This window comes from Octopus bimaculoides, chromosome 19 (assembly GCF_046866305.1).
Source record: "Octopus bimaculoides isolate indiv1 chromosome 19, ASM4686630v1, whole genome shotgun sequence".
Classification (NCBI taxonomy): domain Eukaryota; kingdom Metazoa; phylum Mollusca; class Cephalopoda; order Octopoda; family Octopodidae; genus Octopus; species Octopus bimaculoides.
Window position 1 is genome coordinate 8,999,154 of NC_142946.1, and position 12,657 is coordinate 9,011,810.

The window sequence follows — 12,657 nt, forward strand, 5'->3', positions numbered from 1 at the left end:
AAGCGAATAGATGCAGCGAAAAATGAGAAATTTCTCTGTGAATAATAATAATAATAATAATAATAATAATAATAATAATAATAATAATAATAATAATGTGATGATGACGACGACGATGACAGTGATGTTGTCGATGATGATAATGATGATGATGATGATGATGATGATGATGATGATGATGATGATGATGAGGCTGACATTGGTGACGACGACGACGATAAAAGCCGGCCGCATTTCGTACTTCTTGAAACCAATAGAATGTGAGAAAGAAAAAAAAGAAGAAAAGACAGAAGAAATGAGTGTATTGGACGGAGAAATGTAATGAATGGATTGAATGAGAGGAACAGTGAGAGGCAATGAAGTGCTGGAGTAGGAGGTCGACAAGTGAGAAAATGTGTTTGTGTGTGTGCGTGTGTTGGCATTGAAGAGTAGCAGTAGGAGGAAGAAAATGTATTGGAAATAAGAGGGGGGAATGGACGGAGGAGATTTTTATCAGCGTAGGTGAGATGGGGGATTGCAGTAAGAGTAGTTGTGGTGGTGATAGTAGGAGGAGAAAAAGAGGAAGAAAGGAAGGAGGACGATGAAGATGAGGAGAAAGAGTAGGAAGGGGAGGTTTGATGGATGGAATGAGGGAGTAGTAGGAGCGTCCCCTTCAGTGTGACAAGTTTTGCGAGTGCAACACACATTCGATGAAGTGTTCGTGCCTTTTGCCGTTTGACCGCTGGTCAGCTTTTGTCCAGCACACACGCACACGATCAAAGGAGATCCACCCATTTGATTTGCGATGTCCAGGGAGCCCTGGATCACATCATCTGATGCGTTCCTATTTTCTTTCAGACAGTTGTATGGTTTGAGGAAGATTTGGTTGCTATTTCTAGCATATCAAGCGATCATGTTGAGGCTCTCATGGTTCGTAGCAGACGACTTGGCCTCTCGTTAGCTCCTTCTAAGTTATGACCTCGACGGGAATTTGACTGTTATTTCTTGTAGATTAAAATCCTGTGTAAAGTCTGTCTCTTTAACTTACGGTTCGTTGTTTTCAGAGATATTTGTCTGCTATTTCTAGCATACTAAATGACTATAAAGCGTCTGCTTCGTTAACTCCCGGTAGCTTGTGACTTGAACGAGATTTGGCATAATACCCTGTGGATTTGTTGCTCCTTTGATCATGTGTGGGCTTCTTCTTTCTTTCTTCTTTTTTGTCTTTTTCTTTTTCTTCTTCTTCTTCTTCTTTTTCTTCTTCTTCTTCTTCTTCTTATTTTTTCTTCTTTTTCTTCTTCTTCTTCTTATTTTTTCTTCTTTTTCTTCTTCTTTTTCTTCTTTTTTCTTCTTTTTCTTCTTTTTCTCTTTTTTCTTCTTCTTTCCTCCTCCTTTTTTTCTTTTTCTTTTCTCCTTCTTCTTTTTCTTTTTCTTCTTCTTTCCTCCTCCTCCTCCTCCTCCTCCTCCCCTCCCCCTCCCTCCCCTCCCCTTCCTCCTCCTCCTCCTCCTCCTCCTCCTCCTCCTCCTTCTTCACCTTCTTCTTCTTCTTCTTCTTCTTCTTCTTCTTTTCTTCCTCCTCATCCTCCCCCTCCTCCTCCCCCTCCTCCTCCTCCTTCTTCACCTTCTTTTTCTTCTTCTCCTTCTTCTTCTTCTTTTCTTCCTCCTCCTCCTTCTCCTCCTCTTCCTCCTCCTCCTCCTCCTCCTCCTCCTCCTCCTCCTCCTTCTTCTTCTTCTTCACCTCTTTTTCTCCTCCACCTCCTCCTCCTCCTCCTCCTCCTCCACCTTCTTCTTCTTCTTTCTTCTTTCCTCTTTCTTCTTCTTCTTCTTCTTCTTCTTTATTCTTTCTTCTTTCCTCTTTCTTCTTCTTCTTCTTCTTCTTCTTCTTCTTCTTCTTCTTCTTCCTTTCCCTCTCCATCCGGTTTGTACTTGCGATTCAAAGGAAAAAGAAAAAGATAGAGGTAATGAATACGAGGAGTAGGCAGAGGTAGACAGAAAAGGAGAAAGAGAGAGAGAGAAAGAGAGAGAGAGAGAGAGAGAGAGAGAGAGAGAGAGAGAGAGAGAGAGAGAGAGAGAGAGAGAGAGGAATAACAGAGAAGAGGAATTTGAGGAGAAGAGAAGGGAAAACAAATTCAGTGAGGGGCGGAATATGGATAGTGAAAGTGTAGGAAGCGAGAGAAGGAAACGTGGAGAATGTATGAGAGGGAGTCCGAGCAGCATGATGGGATAGATCGTAGCATAATAGAAAAATATGAATGGATTTAGGCGAATGGATGGAGAGAAGAGAACAGAGAGAAGAGGAAGAAAGGGAGGCTGTTAAAGGTAGGCGTTGTCTGCAAGTGGTAAACAAAAATATTTGTAGAGAGAGACAGGAAGTAAGAAGAAATAAGGGGGTGAAATTGTTAGTGGGAGAGAGAGGTGGGGGTCAGACTGATATGCACGTATATAGCATTAGACACACTCTGGAGGGAGCGGGGCGAAATCCTGAACGGTATTTCGTCTGTCTTTATGCTCTGAGTTCAAATTCCGCCGAGGTCGACTTTGCCTTTCATCTTTCGGGGTCGATTAAATAAATAAGTACCAGTTACGCACTGGGGTCGATCTAATCGACTTAAACCCTTGTGTGCATGTGTGTATGTGTGTGTGTATGTATGTATGTATGTATGTATGTATGTATGTATGTATGTATGTATGTATGCATGTGTGGATATGAGGATCCAGTGGTGGATAGATCTATAAATTACAAATGACAGCATGTAATATGTTAAGAGTAAATACTTGCGATAGAAGCAGGTTCACAGATTACGAAACTATATATATATATATATATATATATATATATATATATATATATATATATATATATATATATATATATATATATATAAACGAGGTACAAACACAACAAGAAAAAATCGACAATGCGAGGACGTGGTACATGCAAAGTGTTAGCACACGTTCAGGGAAGGAAAGAAAAATGGTTTAACGCTTCGAGCAAAGTTCTTCTTCAGAAACAGGAGACAGGGGAAAGGTCCAAGAGGAAAGGAAGATGGACGAAGAAAATCGCCAACGACCCACATGTGGGTTTTATACACACGCGCGCGCACACACACACACACACACACACACACATATATTCATATAACTCTTTTACTCTTTTACTTGTTTCAGTCATTTGACTGCGGCCATGCTGGAGCACCGCCTTTAGTCGAGAATATCGACCCCAGGACTTATTCTTTGGAAGCCTAGTACTTATTCTATCGGTCTCTTTTGCCGAACCGCTAATTTCCGGGGACGTAAACACACTAGCATCGGTTGTCAAGCGATGTTGGGGGGACAAACACAGGCATACAAACATATACACACACACACACACACGCACACATATAATATATATATATATATATATATATATATATATATATATATATATATATATATATATATATATATATATTATATATATACATATATACGACGGGCTTCTTTCAGTTTCCGTCTAACAAATCCACTCACAAGGCTTTGGTCGGCCCGAGGCTATAGTAGAAGACACTTGCCCAAGATGCCACGCAGTGGGAATGAACCTAGAACCATGTGGTTGGTAAGCAAGTTACTTACCACACAGCCACTTCTGCGCCTATAAGTACATATATATAATATGTATAAGGAACAATTATGAACTTTTCATTTAATATCTTTTTTTTTAAATATGTATTTTTGATATGGTTCGTTTTTACAAGAACCGAAACATGTCAAAAATATCTCTGACAAAGTTTTTAATTAAAATTCATTTTCTATATATTGGCGTTTTCAAACTTCTTTATATATATACATACATATAATATATATATATATATATATATATATATATATATATATTATATATATATATATTATATATATATATATATACATATAAATATATATATATATGTATATATATATATATATATATATATATATATATATATATATATATATATATATATATATATAAATATATATATATATATATATATATATATATATACTATATACATATAAATATATATATATGTATATATATATATATATATATATATATATATATATATATATATATATATATATATATATATATATATATATATATATATACATACGTATATGTACATACTTTCATCTATAAAGTATATATATGTGCATATGTGGGCACAGGACGTCATGAAACGTGTCCAACAAAAAAGTACGAAGTACCAATACATGGAATATGAACTATTTTTTCGAACAACGAAAGACGCAAATGGAAAGCAAGTCAAGCAACACAAAGAACGACCCTTCATCAGCTGTTGGCTGTTTTCTAGTCTCGTATTTCGAGCATTTAACTAACAATAAACGCTTACGATAAAACAGTTGCTCCTGCCAAAGCGAATTAAATAAAATTTTGGATTTTGCGGAGGGTCAAAATTGGTAACACAAACTGGACAGTGAAAACAAACAGGAAGGGCTGCTAAGCCTGAACGAGGCTGTGGTGGCGAACGCGTAAATCACGCGTAAATCAAGCTTGGACAGATATAAAAAGTAAAGTTTGATTCAATAAGGTATATCACACCACTTGCTAAAATCAGAGCTAAAGCTCCAAAGACCACCATAAACCCACGATAAAGATACACAGGAGCAATGCAATGAACATTTACCTTATGTTGTGCTTGTAACGACGTGAACTTGCTAGCCACCTTATTATTACCTTGTTAATACTATTAATAACGGCCATAATTTTTCTTTATATATATATATATATATATATATATATATATATATATATATATATAACTTCAAATCTCAGTGTTTGAATGTTTCATTTATATATATATATATATATATATATATATATATATATGGACACAGCTAGTCACCTACACTTTTCTCTGCAAAATAGGGATAGTTTATCCTGTTCAGGCTATATTATTAGCATTATTCTGCGATTGAGAATTTATAAAATCACTTCTTTAACTTTCTAAAAAAGACATCTCAACGCTTCTAAAAGCAAGCTTCGCTTGTTTATTTACGTTTGCCGTAATTTGAATTTATATATATATATAATACAAGTAATAAATGAGTATATGCATATATACGTACATGTATGTACATACTTACATCTACCTGTATATATAGATGCATATCTGGGTACAGGACATTGCAAACAAAACGTAAACAATATGATAAACAAAGTACAGAAAACACACAGGCCACTAGAGAGCATTTCCTTCATCAGCTGCCACCATTCTAAAACTAAGCGTTTATATATATATATATATATATATATATATATATATATATATATATACATACATAAATGTGTGTATGTGTATTATGCGAGGAGGTACCCAAAAGTAACAGGAAACATTCTCTGTGGAGACAAGCCCGTTGTACTTCGAGCCTCCACCGCTAGAAGGCACTTGATGCGACCCTCAAGCATCAGTCTGCTGATCGGCGTCTTCTGCTGGGGTCGTATTGCTACGTGGAGAGTCTTTGTTTTGTAGTGTTTCTCCCCTGTTGGTCGACTTCCATTTTCTCTTTCCTTCACCCACCCTCTCTCTCACACTCCACTCTGTCGTAGACAATGAAACGAGTAGGTATAAACACCGACACACGTACACAGAAGCACTCGTTCACATGCGAGTGCGCCCAAAGCACGCACACACACACACACACACACACACACACACACCCGTACGCACGGTGGATTCTTCGTCGGTACCGATAATGGATTTGGGAAAGGAATAATAATAATAATAATAATAATAATAATTATAATAATAATAATATTGATAATAATTTTATCATAAAGGTTGCAATTTTGGGGGACCCAGTGTTCAACTGGTACTTATTTTATAAACCCGAATGGATGAACGAGAAAGTCGGCCTCGGCAGAATTTGAACTCAGAACGTAACGATGGGCGAAATGTCGCTAAGCATTTCGTCCAGCGTGCTAACGATTCTACCAGCTCGCCGCCTTAATAATAATAATAATAATAATAATAATAATAATAATAATAATAATAATAATAATAATAATAATAATAATAATAATGATGATGATGATGATGATGATGATTTCTTTATTACTGCATTTGTGCTTTGTTTATCGACCTCGAAAGAATGAAAGGCAAAGTTGGCGCCAGCAGGATTTGAGCTCAGGGCTCGGAGAACCGGAACGAATACTGCATGACATTTTGTTCGAACCTGCAACGACTTCAGAAATTTACTGCATTACACACATGCACACACACATACACACACACACACACACACACACATGCACACACTCACACATGCACATACTCACACATACATGCACACGCACACACACATACGCACAGACATGCACACGCTCACACATACATACACACACATGCACACACTCACATGCATTCACACACACACAGCACACAAGCGCATACACGTATACACACACACAAAAATGCATAAACGTCCACAAACACACACACACACACACACAAACACATGCATGCATACATGCACACACATACGTATACATAACAAAATACAGAGACACACACATATATATAAATATACTAAGAAACAGCACACATGTAGCGCATGCACAGAGCGAGAGGGAGAGGAAGAGGTAGGGAGAAAGAGAGAGAGAGAGAGAGAGAGAGAGAGAGCGAGAGAAAGGGGGAAAGAGAGAGAAAGAAGATGTAAGAGAGAGAGAGAGTGAAAGAGAGAGAGTGAAAGAGAGAGAGAGAGAGACTTCAAAATAGACATTCAATAATAAAACGCAGTCACAGGTACACAACAAACGACACACGGACACACACACACATACACATACACACATACAAACGCACATACATATACCTATGCGAAAAACAGACACATGCCTGTATTCACGCATACATATTGTTACACAGAAGCATATATGCCTACATATACACATCCACTCATACACATACACACACACGTATATCTGCTGACGCACACATCTACACCCATAGACCTCCACACGCACACAGACACCACTCACGTACATATACACCTACATAAACTTACATTCATACATACATACATGTGGCTGTGGTATGTAGCTTGCTTTCCAGCCACATGGTTCCGGGTTCAATCCCTCTGCGTGACACCTTGGGCGAGCGTCTTCTACTATAGCCACGGGCCGAGCAATGCCTTGTCAGTGGATTTGGTAGACGGAAACTGAAAGAAGCTCATCATATGTGTGTTGTGTGTGTGTGTGTGTGTGTGTGTGTGTGTGTGTGTGCTTGTGCGTGTGTTTGTCCCCCACCATCGCTTGACAACCGATGTTGGTGTGTTTAGGTCCCTGTAACTTAGAGGTTCGGCAAAATATACCGATAGAATAAGTACTAGGCTTACAAAGAATAATCCTTGGGGTCGATTCGTTCGACTGAAGGCGGTGCTCCAGCATGGCCGCAGTCAAAATGACTGAAGCAAGTAAAATATACAATAATAATAATAATAATAATAATAATAATAATATATATATATATATATATATATATATATATATATATATATATATATATATATATGCATATATGGGTACAGGACGTCACCAACACCAAAGAACATGAAATACGAAAACAAATGAGCTAAATACACAAATAACGAGGAGAAAAAAATGGAAAATAAGACAAGTAATACAAAGAAAGACCCTTCATCAGTTGTCGGCTGTCTACTCTCCACACACACACACAAACACACACTCAGACACGTGTATCTGTCTGTCTGTCTGTCTGTATGTATGTCTGTCTGCCTGTCTGCCTGTCTGCCTGTCTGTCTGTCTGTCTGTCTATCTATCTATCTATCTATCTATCTATCTATCTATCTATCTACTCACACACATACTCATTGCTACACACACGCACACTTGCACATTCTTATTCACGCATACCTGCACACACACACACACACACACACACACACACACACACACACACACACACACACACACACACACAAACACACCTGCATAGGCACCTGTACGCATGAATATATGCATACACAAATATGTCTACATATACAGAAACTCCACACACACATCTACACACACACATAAAGCATTGCACACACGCACAGGCACACATCCTACATATACAACTGCACACACACACACACACACACACACATACACACACACACACACACAGACCTTCTTACCTTCACCTACACGCATAAAGAACTTCACATACGCATACACACACATCTACATACACAGACATATACATAAACACACGCATGCATCTACACAAACACACACATGCCTATGTATATATACACATCCACCATACAAACACTTACACATCCATCGTATACATACACATGCACAGGTACATAAATCTCCACATACAACTACACACACATTACTCACCACACACACACGCACGCACGCACACACACATGCGTACACACGCCTACACATACATACCTCTACGACACACGCATGCACACAGAGACACACATACGTGCGCATACACACCATCAACCCTCAAAACGTATGTCCACACACACCTCCACCACACACAGACACACACGCGCACACACATACGCACACACACAAACCTACATGTGTACTCACACAGATACACACATACGTACCCATACACACCTCTACCACGCACACACATGCACACACACAAATTCACACACGCACTCACACACACAAATGCATTCAAACACACTTCAACCACTCACACACGCGTGCCGGCACACACATACACGCCGGCACACACACACTCACACATTCGCACGCAAACACACTTTCACCACATACACACTCCGGCACTCACATACACGCCGGCACACACACACACACACACGCATACGCACGCAAACACATTTCCACCACACACACACACACCGGCATACACATACACGCCTGCACACACACACACACTTCCACCACACACACACACACACACACACACACACACACACACACACAACCTCTACAGGCCAGTGGTTCTGTGTCTCCTTCTTCCAATTTCACCATTATTTCATTCAGATGTCAATCTTTCTTTAGTTCCACCATTCAATACAAGAAAAGTTCTTCAGAAATACCACCCCTTTAGAATACAAAGACACCCATTCTTCTATTTTTGTCTCTGAACTTACCTCCCACATTCTAATATCACCATCGCACTCCCCTCCTTTTTTTAGCTATTTCTTAAGGGATTTTTTTCTTTGGCATTTTTTTTTACTTTCTCTTTCTCTTCTAGATTCCTTTTTCTGTTCTGTTTACTGTTTTTCTGCTGCTGGGGCTGGTGATGGTGGCGGTGGCGGTGTGCTGCTGCTGCTGTCCCTGGTCTTTTATTCCATGAATTTCCCTCAGTCCTATTATATTCTTAAAGACCAGAAGTTTATTTTCAATCATTCATATACTCGCCTATACACTCTCACTCTCTTTACTCTCTCCCCTCTGCCTTTTTTCTTTCTTTCTTTCATTCTTTCTTTCTTTCTTTCATTCTTTCTTTCTTTCTTTCTTTCTTTCTTTCTTTCTTTCTTTCTTTCTTTCTTTCTCTCTCTCTGTCCGTAATATATTTTCCTTTAGTTGACTTATACCCTCTCACTGTCGCTTATTTCAATTTCATTTTCACTATTTCTGTCTGTCTGTTTGTCTTCCACTCTCTCGCTTTCCTTTATCACACACACACACACACACACACACACACATATATTCTCTCATGCGTCATCTCTTTCTCCCTCTAACTGTACATCTCTTTCTTTCTATCTCTCTATGTATATATATATATATATATATATATATATATATATATATATATATATATATATATATATATATATATATATATATATATATATATATAGCCAAATCAAATAAACGAACAATAAAATCAACAATAACAAACAGCAAGAGGACATGAACAAGGAATGTATTAATTTGACGCTCAATAAAAAGCGAGAGAGAGAGAGAGAGAAATTTTGACGTTTCGAGCATAGCTCATCGTCGGAAACGAGAAAGGGAAAAGTCCAAAGAAGGAAAAGAAACCGCCAACAGTACGTGTATAGAAATATATATATATATATATATATATATATATATATATATATATATATATATATATATATGAGTGTGTGTGTGTGTGTGTGTGTGTGTGTGTGTGTGTGTGTGTGTGTCTGTGTGTATATAAGATATGTATTTTATTCCGCTTAGCGATTTCTTTTTAAACTTTCTTCGTATTGTGAACATGTTATTCTAAAACTGTTCCTCTTCAACTTTATTCTTTTCTCCCAAATGTTTTACGTGCTGTTGTTGTTGTTGCTGTTATCGTTAATGTTGTTGTTGTTGTCACTGTTGCCGCCGTCGTGCCCTCCGCCGCCCATGCTGCTCTAGCTGTCGTTTTTGTCGTCGCCGTTTTCGCTCTTATGTCTTGCTCAAATACTAGAAAAGAATCAGACAAAAAAAAAAAAAAATTGTGAAGTGAATTGACAATTTACAGAACGATGAATAAATATGTCTTTGCAGAATATTTAATTAACTCTGCATCTCTTTTTTTTTTTTTTCGTTCTTTAGTTCAAATCTTACCAAAGTCAGCCTTGTCCCCTTTTATCCTTCCAGGGCCGATGAGTTTTAACTAGCTGTGAAGTACTAGGATCTATATAAATGGGCTGAACGTCCGTTACTTTCACCACCACCACCACCACCACCACCATCATCTTGATCGCAACCGCCACCACCACAAAATTTGCGCCGTTGCACCTATATTTCTCTGTTACTCACTATTCTATCCTTCACTACATGTATTCACATGTGTTCGCAAAATATGTTCACAACATGTGTTCACAGCATGTGTTCTCTATGTTACTGTTCTGACCGTCACAACATGTGTTCTTTATGTTACTCACTATTCTATCTGTCACAACATGTGTTCACAACATGTGTTCTCTGTGTTACTATTCTATCCGTCACAACATGTGTTCACAGCATGTGTTCTCTATGTTACTATTCTATCCGTCACAACATGTGTTCACAGCATGTATTCTCTGTGTTACTATTCTATCCGTCACATGTGTTCACAACATGTGTTCACAACGAGTGTTCCCTCTGCTACTCTCTGTCACGACATGTGTTCGTGTGTAACGCTTCCTATGAATCAAAATCGAACACGCAACCCAGATCATTAACATAACGTAACGAAGTCCAGGGTTAAGGTCCAAATAGCCTTAACTATGGGGGAAACCGAAGACATAGGACGAAACCTTTGACACATATAAGGCACAGGGTTGTCTGTGTGGTTAAGAAGCTTGATTCTTAACAATGTGATCTGGAGTTCAATCCCAATGGGTGAAGCATTGGGTGAGTGCCTTCTCGTATAGCCACGGACCCACGAAGTCGGGTCCGAGGCTATACGAGGCTATACGATTTGAAACTGGAAAAGTGTACATATTTATGTGTGTGTGTGTGTGTGCGTGCGTGCGTGTATGAATGTGAATTTGTGTGTATGTGTGTGTGTGTGCGTGAAAGTTTGTGTTTGTGTGTAGGTTTGTTAGTTTGCGTATGTATTTATATTTACGTTATGTTTGTCCCACGTCACCGCTTGACAAGCACTGTTGTTTTCCTTACGTCCTCATAACTTAGCGGTTCGGCAAAAGGACCAATAAAGTAAGTGCCGATCTTAAAATTAAATACAAGGGTCCAAGGGTGCTCCAGCTTGGCAGCAGGGCAATCCCTCGCCATATTGCGGTTCACCTTTCACGGTTTATTATCCAACCGGACGTCGATTCTTCTGTAGTGTGGTTTTGCATTTAAAATAATATATATATACACACTCTCTCTCTAAGCTTGCGCGAATACAACTTCACATATACAGACATGTATATTTGCACGCGAATTCATTTACACCTACGCATGCGCTGTCATGCTATTGTAAAGAAGATATCTCGATGAGGCGTTTTGTCTGTGTCTGCGTGTATGGTAATGTTTGTGTGTACTATTATGTACGAGTTTGTGTGCATATGTATGTATGCATGCATGTATGTATGTGTGTATGTATGTATGTATGTATGTATGTATGTATGTATGTATGTGCGTGTGTGTTGTATGTGTGTGTGTGTTTGACGTATGTGTTGATTTGTGTAAGCTCCTTTAGAAAAGCGAGCCAGAATCGAGTAAAAATGATAAAGAATTATGTAGAATGAAAGAAAGATTAAAATAAATAGAAAATAATTATACAAAGAATTAAAAAAAGAAAGAAAATTGAAAGAAAATAATTTGAGTGGCTAACCTACAGGAAAGAACTTTGAATGGTCAAATGCGAGAGAAGACATTTGAGTGTGTCAAAATGGCGGAATACAAACTGAACGACGGATTGAGAGACAGAAAATTTGAATATGAAAAAGTGGTAGAATGAATTTAAATATTTGATTAGTTGGTAGAATGAATTTAAATATTTGATTAGTTGGTAGAATGAAATTTACGTTGTCAGATGAACAATATTGAAGGAAAAAGAATAGTAGGTCGAAAATGCTGGAAAGAAATATTGAATGACTAATTTGAATGAATAATAATTTTGATTAACGAAGGAATGTTATGAAAGAGAAAGTGATTGAATGTAAGAAATTGAAGAAATGGGAGGAAAATTTAATGGTCAATGTGAATTAATGATATTTGAAAGGACAATGGAGAGAAAG

General features: G+C 38.0%; 1 protein-coding gene and 1 long non-coding RNA gene across 10 annotated transcripts in view; one reads left to right on the top strand and one right to left on the bottom strand.

Annotated features, from left to right (window-relative positions):
• LOC149131760 (uncharacterized) overlaps positions 1–12,657 on the top strand; it is a 1,392,655-nt gene that overhangs the window by 24,771 nt on the left and 1,355,227 nt on the right. The window lies entirely within an intron of this gene.
• The window catches only part of LOC106884168 (uncharacterized), a 56,230-nt gene continuing 53,716 nt past the window's right edge, over positions 10,144–12,657 (bottom strand). Inside the window, exon 3 of the long non-coding RNA XR_001411209.3 lies at positions 10,144–10,408. This is a non-coding gene — a long non-coding RNA (uncharacterized LOC106884168). The remainder of the gene's footprint in view (positions 10,409–12,657) is intronic.